At 50.3% G+C, this 15,751-nt stretch overlaps 1 non-coding gene across 1 annotated transcript; it reads left to right on the plus strand.

Annotated features, from left to right (window-relative positions):
* Positions 1-1,712: 1,712 nt before the first annotated feature.
* LOC138668157 (U2 spliceosomal RNA) lies at positions 1,713-1,899 on the plus strand. Its single transcript, XR_011319105.1, has one exon. It is a non-coding gene; the product is annotated as a U2 spliceosomal RNA (small nuclear RNA).
* The last annotated feature ends 13,852 nt before the right edge of the window (positions 1,900-15,751 follow it).

Here is a 15,751-nt window from a genome sequence, read left to right on the forward strand (position 1 = left end):
TTTTTGGTTGTTAATTTAAATTTTTTTGTGTGTTTTCCAATGATGATGGGAATGGCGGTTGCATTGAGTATGTGGCACGCTGTTTTGGGAGTTGAGTTCCTTATAGTTTTGGTTACCTGACTGTGAAACTTCCCATCTGAGGGAAAAAAAAAAAACAGTCATCTAGTGAATGTTGCCTTGGACTTGGCCTGGGGTGTCTGTGGTACCTGGCTCGTCGGCCTTGGGGAATCCTTCTCTTTTCATGAAGGGAGCTTCACCCCCTTGTAGCTATTGACGAGTTGGATGAGTCCCCGGACAACGGGAGTCGATCACTCACCTGGCATCCTTTGGGTGTTGAAGATTTTTCTGATAACAGGAGGAAACTCTGTTATTGAAGATGGAGAAGATACCGCAGTATATGCGTATTAGAAATGCTGTTCGATTCCATGTGGAAGAGCCAAAACGAGAAGAAAAAAATCTGGATTATTTGGCTAAAGAACTTTTGCATGGACTTTTCCGCTTGGAGAAGGACGAGATACTTACCATCATGGACTACCCTCACCGAGGATATCATATCACTTTTTGTAATGAAATATATCTGAAATTCATGGATACTTTAAGGTATGTGATCAATGACCCGAGGATGTCCGGGATCAGTGTGGCGCCACACTATACCTTGGGTAAGAAACTTTTTGTTGTAAAGATGTACTCGCCGTATGGTAAAGAGGAAGACATAGAGACTTTTTTGTATAACTTTTGTTCTAAAGTAAGTAATGAAGGGAAGATTATGAACCAAGTGGGAGTCTGGACTGGCAAATGGAAATTCCTTTGTGAGTTGAAACAAAAAACAGGTACTTCTGACCTGCTGCTGCCACCTGCTAGATTTAAATTGGGCGGAGCTACAGGGGATATATTTTTTTCTGGCATGGGAGTTTTCTGCCTGAATTGCAAACTGTATGGACATAGCAAGGAGGAATGCAACAAGATAATTTGTACTAAATGTCTTGAGGAAGGACATAAGTATAATGAATGTGGGAAAGGGAAGATATGTAATTTATGTAAAAAGTCTGGCCATATCTTTAGAGAGTGTCCAGAAAAGACTGGTAAGAAAAAGGAGACTCAAGCGCAAGAGCAGAAAGTAGGTATGGCTAGTGAAGATGTTGCCGGTGCTGATGCATCAGCTAATAAGACTAGTGAAGAGACGGAAGTGGCAAATGTAACTAGAGCTCCAGCTGGAGGGATGGAGTTGAAAGGGGAAGGGAAAACCATAGATACAATTTTTATGGAAAGTCAGTTCTGTAAGAAAGCTAGGATATTGAAGAATGTAAAGGACATAACGATTCTTAGATTTCTGGTTTCAGAGTTGAAAGCAATGCGTCAAAGATGGATTAGGTTTCATGCATATAAAGGCGCAGTGAAGAAAAGTTTTTTTGAAGATGAAAGAAGATTTTTTGAAACATATAAAGTGCACCCGGAAGTAATAAGGATCTGGGAACTTTATGATGAAATGGAGGAACTTGATTTATTTTTTTGGTATACAATGATTTATTATGCAAACTTAGGAGGTTTTACCTTGTGATAAGATACAGAACTATATGTTTTTTTGTTTAAAGTGGAAATACTTTAGGGAAATTGTGTTTTTTGTTATGTATACGATGTGATGTGTGTTTTATTTTTTGGTTTCAAGATGATGAAGTCAAACTCATGATTATGTCGTTTTTAATACGATCAGTTATGCTTTGAGTTTTTGACACTGATGAAACCGTATCTGTTCTTATCAGTTTAATATCTGATACATCCCCTATTTGGGGACCATATATTAAATGGATTCTTAGAACAGGGAGATGGAATTCGAGCTTGCTTTGTCCACTCCATGCATTGACCCGTTATTGCAGTATCTCCGGGAACAGTGCAGTCCTTCGCTGATCCGGTTTCCAAAAATAGATTGAATTGAAATCAAATCAGCGCAAGTTGTCTTTTAACCCTTTATGTGAATTCTTTTCAGGGTCAAAGAAGCACATTTCAGATGCCAAATGTAGCATTTTGCTCAATTTCACTTGACCATTTGCAACATTTTGTGTGCCTTGCCTTGCTTTCACCTATGTATGGCAAGCATTGTATTGCATCCAATATGCAATCAATCAGTCTTTGCTGGTTGCAACAGGTGTGTTAAGATGTAGGCCTGAATTAGGCCTTTGTTACAGTGCTGCAAATATATTGTGCCAACTACAAAATTAGGCCCCTGCTGTCAGTACTAAGTGTTTAAATGGAAGTATCCAATGAGTCGTTCGGCCATACATACCACATTTCTGACCGCAAGCATGAATTCTTTTGTAAAACATTGTCTCCCTCTTGTGGATGGACCACTGACTTTTGAATGTGGTGTATTATATGTAAGGAAAAATGGGGTCTGTGCTGATCTTGAATATGCTTGCCTTGTCCATCTACACCTGTGTGAGTAGTATTCTAATGCTTTTGACCAATCAGGTGCGCTGCCTGCAGTAGATAAATCTGAGCACGGAACCTTCACGTGCAGCCACAATGAGGCTACGGAACCCTCCCGTGTCACAATGGGCCCTTGGCCTATAACAGGCAGTGTAAAATGGCTGCCGTCTTCAGTCTGCTGCCTGAGCGCAGCAGACCACATGGTGGGGGGGATCTATGCCCTGCTTCAGTAGAGCTGGAAAGACAACTGCTTGGCATTCTGTGAGGGTGTGTTAAAATAGGCGGAGTTATGCAGATTATGTAAAACGCGTTGTGCACAGATTAAACACACACAGAGTTTCTGGAAATGCCTTCCTCTGCGGCAATCTTTTGCTGTGTCTCCACAATGGGTGTCGGTTGTAGGCCTTGGTGCGGCCGAAGTGGCAAACCATTTCTGGCCATCGCATCTCGGCCTTTTGGCTACGACCAAGTGTTGTGGCTGGAAGTCTTTAAAGCCTATCGCACCTTCGGCCTTGAGGCATCGGCAGTTTAACTGTCTTAAGCCTCCTGCTGCTATAGGAGGTGTGCGTGCTCAGGAGAACCAAGAAGGCAATCGACCTGCTTGAATATGGCGATGGCGACATTGGCAACTCTCCGTTCCGCTGGAGCTGACGAATTGAAGATCAAGAACTCCTTCAAGATTGAAGTTGAAGAGCGAGCCCGTGACAAGTTTTCCCTGTCTTTCTTCATGAGGAAGGTCCTGTTTGAGATGAGATCCTGCAGGTGAAAAGGGAGAATATTCTGGCACTTCAAGATGCTCCAGGATGCTTTGTTCTCACCCTGACCTCTGAAGTGGCATCTCAGAATTTTTTCCATCAGATCAAGCTGAAGCTGCAAGAGGAAGAACTTAGAGGACTCCACTTTGTGACCCTCTGTCTGGCAGAAGAGAAATCTGTCGTGGTTTATATGAACAATCCCCATGTCTCTCAAGGAGATGTGGCAGCTTTTCTGTGGATCTATTGCTCTGAGGTTCGCTTCTCTCACAAAATCATGAATGCTGAGAGATTGTGGACTGGAAAATATAAGTTCACCGTGAAATTAAGAGAAGGTCTGGGAATTGGTGGACTGAGTCATCCACCTCAGAACTTCCTAATATGCAGAGAGAGAGGAAGACTCTTCTATCCTGGGATGCCTATCTTCTGCAGGAAGTGTATGGACTTTGGGCACTCTTTCGAGAGCTGTAATGAGGAAAACGCTCTTTGCAAGAAGTGCTATCAGAAGGGACATGCCACTCTAAACTGCCCAAATCAGATGATCTGCAATATGTGTCGTGTTCCTAGACACTCTTTCAGGGATTGTCTATTAAGAAAGACTTTCAGTTACGCAGATGCCGCTCGGGGGGAACCCTTTACGAAGCGGGCCTTTTCTGAGGAGCAAAAAGACAAGCCCAGAGACTCTTCTAAGGACCCTCCCGGGAACCCTCCTGGGGATCCCCCTGCAGAGAGTAAGGTTCCCAGTGACTTGACAGGAAGTCCAGTTGGTCAGGTGGTGGAGGAGGAGCCAGCTGAGACTGTAGTTGAAATGGAAGAGGATACGTCTAAGGAGGCAGGTGGTGAGGATGAAGAGGAAGACATGGACATGGAGGCTTTAAGGAAAAGGAAAAAGGAGCAAGAATCATGTGTACAAAAAGGGGAGAGCGCCAAAAAAAACCTTCGGGGCACCCTAAAATAACCCTCCCTAAATACTCACCAAGACTGTTGGATCCTGTTCCTCAACTTGTAAACCTTTCTGATCCAGTAAACATCAAGGAGTTCTCGGACACTGATGTTTCTGAGGGTCCTCCTACTCCTGTCGGATTCATGTCAGATACGGACTCAAGCTATGCTTAAATGATACATGGCTATGCTGAAAATCGCCTCACTAAATGTGAGGAGCCTAAAGGGCTCTGTCAAGAGAGCTGCCTTATTTTCTTATTTGAGAACTTTAGATGCCGACATATTTCTACTACAAGAATGCGGTATTGACCATGACCCGAATTATAACAAACTAAAAGAAGATTGGGCGAACGGACCTTCCATCTGTTCCGGTGAAAATGGATCACATGCTACTGGTGTTGGGATCCTGTTTAAAAACAACGATTTTAAAGTTACATCGCTCACTGAAGTCGAACCTGGACGTGCACTTGTGGTTAATGTGAACTACTGTGGATCCGAGTTTAAGATGATTAATGTTTATGCATCTCCGATTAAAGAAGAACGATCTGGTCTATTTGATATCATAAATAGTGTTGAGTGATACCTTCCGATATCGGAAAGTATCGGTATCGGTTGGGATCGGCCGATATTCAAAAAATATCGGATATCGCCGATACCGATACCCGATCCCAATGCAAGTCAATGGGACCAAAATATCGGAATTAAAATAAACCCTTTCTTTCCTTGTAGGTTCATTCTACATCAAGGAAAACAACTAAGAATAATGTAGGATGTATTGTGGGAGGTGGCGGAGACATTAAAGGCAATGAGGTTTAGCCCAATCAAATAGAATAGCATGTTTTTTTTTTTTTAAAGACGTTCGGAGTGAAAAAGATATTGAGTATGTAAATTTTTTTTTTATTTTGTCAGATATTGATGTTTCACTATTCCACGCCCTTCCCCTTCTTTTTTTTCTTTTTTTTTTTTACTTTTCCCACACTTTCATCTTCATCATCATCAGCATCTTTGACATCAACTTCTTCTTCACCTTATTCATCTTCTTCTTCATCTTCTACCTATTTTTTTTTTTATTACATTCTTCATATTCATTTTATTCAACTATTATTATTCTTCCTATTCTACATATTCTTTTTATTCCACTGTTATTATTCTTCCTATTCTACTTCTTCATCATATTCTCATTTGTGACAGGCATTCCCGTAGTTGTTATCTATAAAAGTTGGAAGATTACACCTTCCGTTCTGCCAGTCACAAAAGTTACATTTGTCCGCGTTCAGTTTGGCCTGCAGCATCAGGCTTTATCCAGGGGCACCACGAGGAGGAACGGACTCACCCCCATACACTGCTTAGTCTTCTTCTGCATATAATTTAGATAATATCTTTTGCTCTGATATTAAGTCTTATGCTTAATGTTCTTCTGCTCTTTGTTCTGCAGCCTCTTGTTCTTCTGCTTCTCGGTCTTCCATGTCGTCGTCTCCAGGGTCGTCGTCTCCAGTGTCATCATCTCCGCCGTCGTCGTCTCAGCCGTCGTCATCGGGGTGGTCTTCCGGGTCATCGTCGTCGTCATCGGGGTGGTCTTCCGGGTCGTCGTCATCGGGGTGGTCTTCCAGGTCGTCGACTTTAGGGTCTTAAACTTGGAAATGTAGCAGAAGGTACAAGAAGGCTGAGAAAATGCCAAGAACCAGCTGATGGAACTGGAACTCGGATGGCTACCCGAAGGTTCAAGAGCCTATGGAACTACCGAGGACCAGCTGACGTTACTGGAACCCGGTTACTAAGCAGGAGGTACCCGTGCTAAAAAGCACTACCAAGGACCGCCTGGCGTTGGCGGAACTCGGATACCCAGAAGGAGGCACCTAAGCCAAAGGCTCTGCCCGGAACCAGCTGACGTTACTGGAACCAGGATGGGGAGCAGAAGGTACAAGAGCAAAAGACACTGCCGAGAACCAGCTGACGGTACTGGAACCCGGATGGGTAGCCGAAGGTCCAAGAGCCAATGGAACTACCGAGGACCAGCTGACGTTACTGGAACCCGGTTACTAAGCAGGAGGTACCCGTGCCTGAAAGCACTACCAAGGACCACCTGACGTTGGTGGAACTTGGATACCCAGAAGGAGGCACCTAAGCCAAAGGCTCTGCCCGGAACCAGCTGACGGTACTGGAACCAGGATGGGGAGCAGAAGGTACAAGAGCAAAAGACACTGCCGAGAACCAGCTGACGGTGCTGGAACCAGGTGGTGGACCCGAAGGCCCACAGGAGAGGAGAGAACAGCTAGGCCGCGAGGCAGCCGCAGTTACCGAACCCCAACAGTCCTACAGGGGGAGCTGGGCCTACTGGCACTACAGAACCAGCCTTGACTACCAGTTCACGCAGCCCACATAGGAAGCTCCTAAACTGGAGGCACCCTGGAGTTGGCTAACCCGACCGCACCACGACGGGGCAAGCATAGGCGTCTCAGTGAGCTTGACACAACCCGGAAACAGCTGACGGTGCTGAAACCAGGCTTGGCACGAGGGAGTACCTGTGTCAAAAACACTGCCGAGAACCAGCTGGCGTTGCTGGAACCCAGATGCGTTGCCCCAGTGTGCAAGAGCCAATGGCACGACCGAGGACCAGCTGGCGGTGCTGGAACCCGGTTACTAAGCTGTAGGTGCCCGCGCTTAAAAGCACTACCAAGGACCGCCTGACGTTGGCGGAACTCGGATACCCAGGAGGAGGCACCTAAGCCAAAGGCTCGGCCCGGAACCAGCTGACGGTGCTGGAACCAGGTGGTGGACCCCAAGGCCCACAGGAGAGGAGAGAACAGCTAGGCCGCGAGGCAGCCGCAGTTACCGAACCCCAACAGTCCTACAGGGGGAGCTGGGCCTACTGGCACTACAGAACCAGCCTTGACTACCAGTTCACGCAGCCCACATAGGAAGCTCCTAAACTGGAGGCACCCTGGAGTTGGCTAACCCGACCGCACCACGACGGGGCAAGCATAGGCGTCTCAGTGAGCTTGACACAACCCGGAAACAGCTGACGGTGCTGAAACCAGGCTTGGCACGAGGGAGTACCTGTGTCAAAAACACTGCCGAGAACCAGCTGGCGTTGCTGGAACCCAGATGCGTTGCCCCAGTGTGCAAGAGCCAATGGCACGACCGAGGACCAGCTGGCGGTGCTGGAACCCGGTTACTAAGCTGTAGGTGCCCGCGCTTAAAAGCACTACCAAGGACCGCCTGACGTTGGCGGAACTCGGATACCCAGGAGGAGGCACCTAAGCCAAAGGCTCGGCCTGGAACCAGCTGACGGTGCTGGAACCAGGTGGTGGACCCCAAGGCCCACAGGAGAGGAGAGAACAGCTAGGCCGCGAGGCAGCCGCAGTTACCGAACCCCAACAGTCCTACAGGGGGAGCTGGGCCTACTGGCACTACAGAACCAGCCTTGACTACCAGTTCACGCAGCCCACATAGGAAGCTCCTAAACTGGAGGCACCCTGGAGTTGGCTAACCTGACCGCACCACGACGGGGCAAGCATAGGCGTCTCAGTGAGCTTGACACAACCCGGAAACAGCTGACGGTGCTGAAACCAGGCTTGGCACGAGGGAGTACCTGTGTCAAAAACACTGCCGAGAACCAGCTGGCGTTTCTGGAACCCAGATGCGTTGCCCCAGTGTGCAAGAGCCAATGGCACAACCGAGGACCAGCTGGCGGTGCTGGAACCCGGTTACTAAGCTGTAGGTGCCCGCGCTTAAAAGCACTACCAAGGACCGCCTGACGTTGGCGGAACTCGGATACCCAGGAGGAGGCACCTAAGCCAAAGGCTCGGCCCGGAACCAGCTGACGGTGCTGGAACCAGGTGGTGGACCCCAAGGCCCACAGGAGAGGAGAGAACAGCTAGGCCGCGAGGCAGCCGCAGTTACCGAACCCCAACAGTCCTACAGGGGGAGCTGGGCCTACTGGCACTACAGAACCAGCCTTGACTACCAGTTCACGCAGCCCACATAGGAAGCTCCTAAACTGGAGGCACCCTGGAGTTGGCTAACCCGACCGCACCACGACGGGGCAAGCATAGGCGTCTCAGTGAGCTTGACACAACCCGGAAACAGCTGACGGTGCTGAAACCAGGCTTGGCACGAGGGAGTACCTGTGTCAAAAACACTGCCGAGAACCAGCTGGCGTTGCTGGAACCCAGATGCGTTGCCCCGGTGTGCAAGAGCCAATGGCACGACCGAGGACCAGCTGGCGGTGCTGGAACCCGGTTACTAAGCTGTAGGTGCCCGCGCTTAAAAGCACTACCAAGGACCGCCTGACGTTGGCGGAACTCGGATACCCAGGAGGAGGCACCTAAGCCAAAAGCTCGGCCCGGAACCAGCTGACGGTGCTGGAACCAGGTGGTGGACCCCAAGGCCCACAGGAGTGGAGAGAACAGCTAGGCCGCGAGGCAGCCGCAGTTACCGAACCCCAACAGTCCTACAGGGGGAGCTGGGCCTACTGGCACTACAGAACCAGCCTTGACTACCAGTTCACGCAGCCCACATAGGAAGCTCCTAAACTGGAGGCACCCTGGAGTTGGCTAACCCGACCGCACCACGACGGGGCAAGCATAGGCGTCTCAGTGAGCTTGACCCAACCCGGAAACAGCTGACGGTGCTGAAACCAGGCTTGGCACGAGGGAGTACCTGTGACAAGAACACTGCCGAGAACCAGCTGGCGGTGCTGGAACCCAGATGCGTTGCCTAATAAAGATTGTCTTCCTAGAGCCCCAACTAGCGGTGTTGGAGCTAAGGGTAAGCAGGGGGAGCAGAGTGTAGGCCGAAGCCTGCACTGGAGGCAGCTTTGTGTCTGCGTTGCGTTTGCAGGACACTTTGCCGGCTACACAGTGGGGGAACAGCTGGCGTTGCTGAACCCCACTAACACAATGGCGTGTGTTTTTCTCTGTGCAGCTAGCACTTGCGGTCAAAAACTAGCGATGTTAGAGCCCGTGTTGAAGCAGGAGGAGGAGGAGAGGAGCAGAGTGTAGGCCGAAGCCTATTTGAACCAATTTCAAAGGAAACCTTTAACCCCCCCTCAGGTGTTACAAAGTACAAGAGACACACCTTGTGCAGTATTAATGCTGCACAAGTGAAAGGTTGCTCTATTAATTTGTCTACTTGCACACGCTGAATGAAAGACGTACACAATTTAGCCCATTCTACAGTCAAACTGTAGTGGATGCGTGACTTGGCTTTTTAAGGAGACGCAGCACAGGTGTCCCAAATAACGCCTTGGTGCTTGGCGCAGCTTCCTGAGCGTTGTTATTTGCTGTACAGGAGTCTGCGCTCTTGTGTTATCCCTTGGCAATGCCCTGTTAGAGCTGCCCGTCTTATGACCTCATTTCATGTTGGCCGGTGCGGTTAACGATGGCCATAAATCCCAGACCCACAGTGCCTTTTCATAAAGTCACACTGCGGTGCTGTGATTCGTGGCCTTGAGCAGTAAATATTTTGGCCGCTCACACACGTCCTTACACCTGCTTCAGACTGGGCGGCCTCTGCTGATCCCTTCTCGCATGCCGCGGCCATGAGGCTGCACAGTCTGAAGAAGGCGGAAGGAGATGAGTTAAGACAGGTGAAGATATGCACTGCTCGTGCCCATCAATCACACCCTCGCAGTCAAAATAAGACAACGAGGAGCATTGTTTCAGGCAGGGCGGACGCACAGGCGCAACAAGCCAACCAATGATGTCAGAAGACGGGAAGCGCTACCAAGGGGGGTGCTGCGTATCATTAGAAAGGAAAGTCACACCTCAGGGACAGTGGAATGGTCTCAATGAGACACATTTTGTACGTTTTGAGTTCCACGTGGGCAAGGACAAAAAGTCAGCCACCTTGTACAAATGCAGCAGTACTGCTGTACAAGGTGGCTGTTATACATAGAAACACCTGGGGGTGGGGGGCAGGCTCCCTTCAATTTCAGTTCATGTGCCTGCGTGGCGTTTGCAGGACACGTTGCCAGCTACACAGCAGGGGAACAGCTGGCGGTGCTGAACCCCACTAACACATTGGCTGGTGTTTTTCTCTGTGCAGCTAGCATGTCCGGGCAGAAACTGGCGTTGTTTGAGCCCAGGGTCAGCAGGAGGAGGAGAGGAGCAAAGTGTAGGCCGAAGCCTGCACTGGTGGCAGCTTTTGGTCGGTTGTGCCAGCGTGGCTTGTGCTGGACACGTTGCCGACTACACAGCAGGGGAACAGCTGGCGGTGCTGAACCCCACTAACACATTGGCTGGTGTTTTTCTCTGTGCAGCTAGCATGTCCGGGCAGAAACAGGCGTTGTTTGAGCCCAGGGTCAGCAGGAGGAGGAGAGGAGCAAAGTGTAGGCCGAAGCCTGCACTGGTGGCAGCTTTTGTTCTGTTGTGCCAGCGTGGCTTGTGCTGGACACGTTGCCGACTACACAGCAGGGGAACAGCTGGCGTTGCTGAACCCCACTAACACATTGACTGGTGTTTTTCTCTGTGCAGCTAGCAGTTCCGGGCAAAAACTAGCGGTGTTTGAGCCCAGGATCAGCAGGAGGAGGAGAGGAGCAGAGTGTAGGCCGAAGCCTAGTTGAACCAATTTCAAAGGTTACCTTTAACCCCCCCCTCAGGTGTTGCAAGGTACAAGAGCCACACCTTGAACAGCATTAATGATGCACAAGTCAAAGGTTGCTCTATTTAATTTTGCTCCTTGCACACGCTGAATTAAACACGTACACTATTTAGCCCATTATACTGTCAAACAGTAGTGGAGGCGTGACTACTAGTCTTTTTAAGGAGACGCAGCACAGGTGTACAAATTTACACCTAGGTGCTGGGCGCAGATTCCTTACCGTTGTTATTTGCAGTACAGGAAACTGCGCTCTTGTGTTATCCCTTGGCAATACCCTGTTAGTGCAGGCCGTCTCATGACCTCATTTCATGTTGGCCGGTGCGGTTAACGATGGCCATAAATCCCAGACCCACAGTGGCTTTTCCTAAAGTGACACTGCGGTGCTGGGATTCGTGGCCTTGTGCAGTAAATATGTTCGCCGCTCACACATGTCCTTACACCTGCTTCAGACTGGGCGGCCTCAGCTGATCCCTTATCGCATGCCGCGGCCATAAGGCCGCACAGACAGAAGAAGGCGGAAGGAGGGGAGTGAAGACAGGGGAACATATGCACTGCTCGTGCCCATCAATCACACCCTCGCAGTCAAAATATATGAGACAACGGGGGGCGTTGTGTCGGGCAGGGGGGACGCACAGGCACAGCCAGCCAACCAATGATGTCAGGAGACGGGCAGCGCTAACAATGGGGGTGCTGCATGTCATTAAAAAGGAAAGTCACACCTCAGGGACATTGTAATGGTCTGTAATGAGACACATTTTGTACTTGTTGAGTTCCACGTGTGCAAGGAGAAAAAGTCAGCCACCTTGTACAAATGCAGCAGTACTGCTGTACAAGGTGGCTGTTATACATAGAAACACCTGGGGGGGTGGGGGTCAGGCTCCCTTCAATTTCAGTTCATGTGCCTGCGTGGCGTTTGCAGGACACGTTGCCAGCTACACAGCAGGGGAACAGCTGGCGGTGCTGAACCCCACTAACACATTGGCTGGTGTTTTTCTCTGTGCAGCTAGCATGTCCGGGCAGAAACTGGCGTTGTTTGAGCCCAGGGTCAGCAGGAGGAGGAGAGGAGCAAAGTGTAGGCCGAAGCCTGCACTGGTGGCAGCTTTTGGTCAGTTGTGCCAGCGTGGCTTGTGCTGGACACGATGCCGACTACACAGCAGGGGAACAGCTGGCGGTGCTGAACCCCACTAACACATTGGCTGGTGTTTTTCTCTGTGCAGCTAGCATGTCCGGGCAGAAACTGGCGTTGTTTGAGCCCAGGGTCAGCAGGAGGAGGAGAGGAGCAAAGTGTAGGCCGAAGCCTGCACTGGTGGCAGCTTTTGTTCTGTTGTGCCAGCGTGGCTTGTGCTGGACACGATGCCAACTACACAGCAGGGGAACAGCTGGCGGTGCTGAACCCCACGAACACATTGACTGGTGTTTTTCTCTGTGCAGCTAGCAGTTCCGGGCAGAAACTAGCGGTGTTTGAGCCCAGGGTCAGCAGGAGGAGGAGAGGAGCAGAGTGTAGGCCGAAGCCTAGTTGAACCAATTTCAAAGGTTACCTTTAACCCCCCCCCTCAGGTGTTGCAAGGTACAAGAGCCACACCTTGAACAGCATTAATGATGCACAAGTCAAAGGTTGCTCTATTTAATTTTGCTCCTTGCACACGCTGAATAAAACACGTACACTATTTAGCCCATTATACTGTCAAACAGTAGTGGAGGCGTGACTTGTCTTTTTAAGGAGATGCAGCACAGGTGTCAAAATTTACACCTAGCTGCTGTGCGCAGATTCCTGAGCGTTGTTATTTGCTGTACAGGAGTCTGCGCTATTGTGATCCCTTGGCCATGCGCTGTGAGCGCTTCCTGTCTTCTGACCTCATTTAATGTCGGCCGTTACGGTTAGCGATGGACATGAATCCCAGACCCACAGTGTGTTTTCAAAAAATCACACTGCGTGGCTGGGATTCGTGGCCTTGTTCAGTAAATATGTTTGACGCTCACACATGTCCTTACACCTGCTTCAGACTGGGCGGCCTCATCTGATCCCTTATCGCCTGCCGCGGCCATGAGGACACCCAGTCTGAAGAAGGCGGAAGGAGATGAGTGAACACAGGCAAACATATGCACTGCACATGCCCATCAATCACACCCTCGCTGTTCAAAAAAATAAGACACCGAGGGGCGTTGTTTCGAGCAGGGCAGACGCACAGGCGCAGCCAGCTAACCAATGATGTCAAAAGACGGGCAGCGCTAACAAGGGTGGTGCTGCGTATCATTAGAAAGGAAAGTCACACCTCAGGGACAGTGGAATGGTCTCAATGAGACACATTTTGTACGTGTTGAGTTCCACGTGGGCAAGGAGAAAAAGTCAGCCACCTTGTACAAATGCAGCAGTACTGCTGTACAAGGTGGCTGTTTTACATAGAAACACCTGGGGGTGGGGGGCAGGCTCCCTTCAATTTCAGTTCATGTGCCTGCGTGGCGTTTGCAGGTCACGTTGCAAGCTACACAGCAGGGGAACAGCTGGCGTTGCTGAACCCCACTGACACATTGACTGGTGTTTTTCTCTGTGCAGCTCGCATGTCCGGGCAAAAACTGGCGGTGTTAGAGCCCAGGGTCAGCAGGAGGAGGAGAGGAGCAATGTGTAGGCCGAAGCCTGCACTGGTGGCAGCTTTTGGTCAGTTGTGCCAGCGTGGCTTGTGCTGGACACGATGCCGACTACACAGCAGGGGAACAGCTGGCGGTGCTGAACCCCACTAACACATTGACTGGTGTTTTTCTCTGTGCAGCTAGCACTTCCGGGCAGAAACTGGCGGTGTTTGAGCCCAGGGTCAGCATGAGGAGGAGAGGAGCAGAGTATAGGCCGAAGCCTGCACTGGTGACAGCTTTTGGTCAGTTGTGCCAGCGTGGCTTGTGCTGGACACGATGCTGACTACACAGCAGGGGAACAGCTGGCGGTGCTGAACCCCACTAACACATTGACTGGTGTTTTTCTCTGTGCAGCTAGCAGTTCCGGGCAAAAACTAGCGGTGTTTGAGCCCAGGGTCAGCAGGAGAGGAGCAGAGTGTAGGCCGAAGCCTAGTTGAACCAATTTCAAAGGTTACCTTTAACCCCCCTCAGGTGTTGCAAGGTACAAGAGCCACACCTTGTGCAGCATTAATGCTGCACAAGTAAAAGGTTGCTCTATTTGGTTTGCTCCTTGCACACGCTGAATAAAACGTACACTATTTAGCCCATTATACTGTCAAACAGTTGTGGAGGCGTGACTTGTCTTTTTAAGGAGACGCAGCACAGGTGTCAAAATTTGCACCTAGGTACTGGGCGCAGATTCCTGAGCGTTGTTATTTGCTGTACAGGAGTCTGCGCTATTGTGATCCCTTGGCCATGCGCTGTGAGCGCTTCCTGTCTTCTGACCTCATTTCATGTCGGCCGTTGCGGTTAGCGATGGACATGAATCCCAGACCCACAGTGTGTTTTCAAAAAATCACACTGCGTGGCTGGGATTCGTGGCCTTGTGCAGTAAATAGGTTTGCCGCTCACACATGTCCTTACACCTGCTCCAGACTGGGCGGCCTCAGCTGATTCCTTATCGCCTACCACGGCCAGGAGGTACAGTCTGAAGAAGGCGGAAGGAGATGAGTTAAGACAGGCGAACATATGCACTGCTCGTGCCCATAAACCACACCCTCACTGACAAAATAAATATGACAACGAGGGGCGTTGTTTCTAGCAGGGCGGATGCACAGGCGCAGCCAGCTAACCATGATGACAAAAGACGGGAAACGCTACCAAGGGGGGTGCTGCGTATCATTAGAAAGGAAAGTCACACCTCAGGGACAGTGGAATGGTCTCAATGAGACACATTTTGTACGTGTTGAGTTCCACGTGGGCAAGGAGAAAAAGTCAGCCACCTTGTACAAATGCAGCAGTACTGCTGTACTAGGTGGCTGTTATACATAGAAACACCTGGGGGGGTGGGGCCAGGTTCCCTTTAATTTCAGTTCATGTGCCTGCGTGGCGTTTGCAGGTCACGTTGCCAGCTACACAGCAGGGGAACAGCTGGCGTTGCTGAACCCCACTAACACATTGGCTGGTGTTTTTCTCTGTGCAGCTAGCACTTCCGGGCAAAAACTAGCGGTGTTTGAGCCCAGGGTCAGCAGGAGGAGGAGAGGAGCAGAGTGTAGGCCGAAGCCTGCACTGGTGGCAGCTTTTGTTCTGTTGTGCCAGCGTGGCTTGTGCTGGACACGTTGCCGACTACACAGCAGGGGAACAGCTGGCGGTGCTGAACCCCACTGACACATCACCTAGTGTTTTTTCTGTGTAGACAACACTTCCAGGTGGCAACTGACAGTGTTGAAACCCAGGGAATCAAAGAGGAGCAGAGTGTAGGCCGAAGCCTGCAGTGGAGCAAGTTGAAAGGGAACCTTTAACCCCCCCCAGGCATTTGTTGCTGAAAGAGCCATCTTGTACAGCAGTAATACTGCACATGGAAAATGGTGGCTCCGAAAATTATGCTCCTTGCAAACGCTGAAGTACACACTCATATAATGTGTCCCCTCACACCGTCAAACCATCCCGGAAGTGGGACTTTCCTTTGTAATGTGACACAGCACAGCCGTCATTCCAACCCCCTTGGTGCCGGGCGCCACCTCCTCAACGTTGTTTGGTTCTGTCACGGAGCCCGCACTGTAATGTTATCCCTTGGCCATGCACAGTTAGCGGTGCCCGTCTTCTGACATCATGTAGGTGTCAGGCTGGCAGTGCCTGTGCGTCCAAGCTGCCCGAGATCCAACCTTGCAGTGTCATCTAATGTAGTCCCACTGTGGGCCAGGGATCCATGGGCATGCGCAGTGCATATCATCGCCTCTCACTCACCTCCTTCCTGCTTCTTCAGACTGTGCGGCGTCACGGCCGTGGCATGCTATTAGGGATCAGCTGACGCCGCCTAGTCTGAAGAAGCGTGAAGAAGGGGAGTGAGAGGCTAGTATATGCACTGCGCATGGCCATGGATACCAGGCCCACTGTGGGATCACATTAGACGACACTGCGAG

Source organism: Ranitomeya imitator, chromosome 2, assembly GCF_032444005.1.
Source record: "Ranitomeya imitator isolate aRanImi1 chromosome 2, aRanImi1.pri, whole genome shotgun sequence".
Taxonomy (NCBI): domain Eukaryota; kingdom Metazoa; phylum Chordata; class Amphibia; order Anura; family Dendrobatidae; genus Ranitomeya; species Ranitomeya imitator.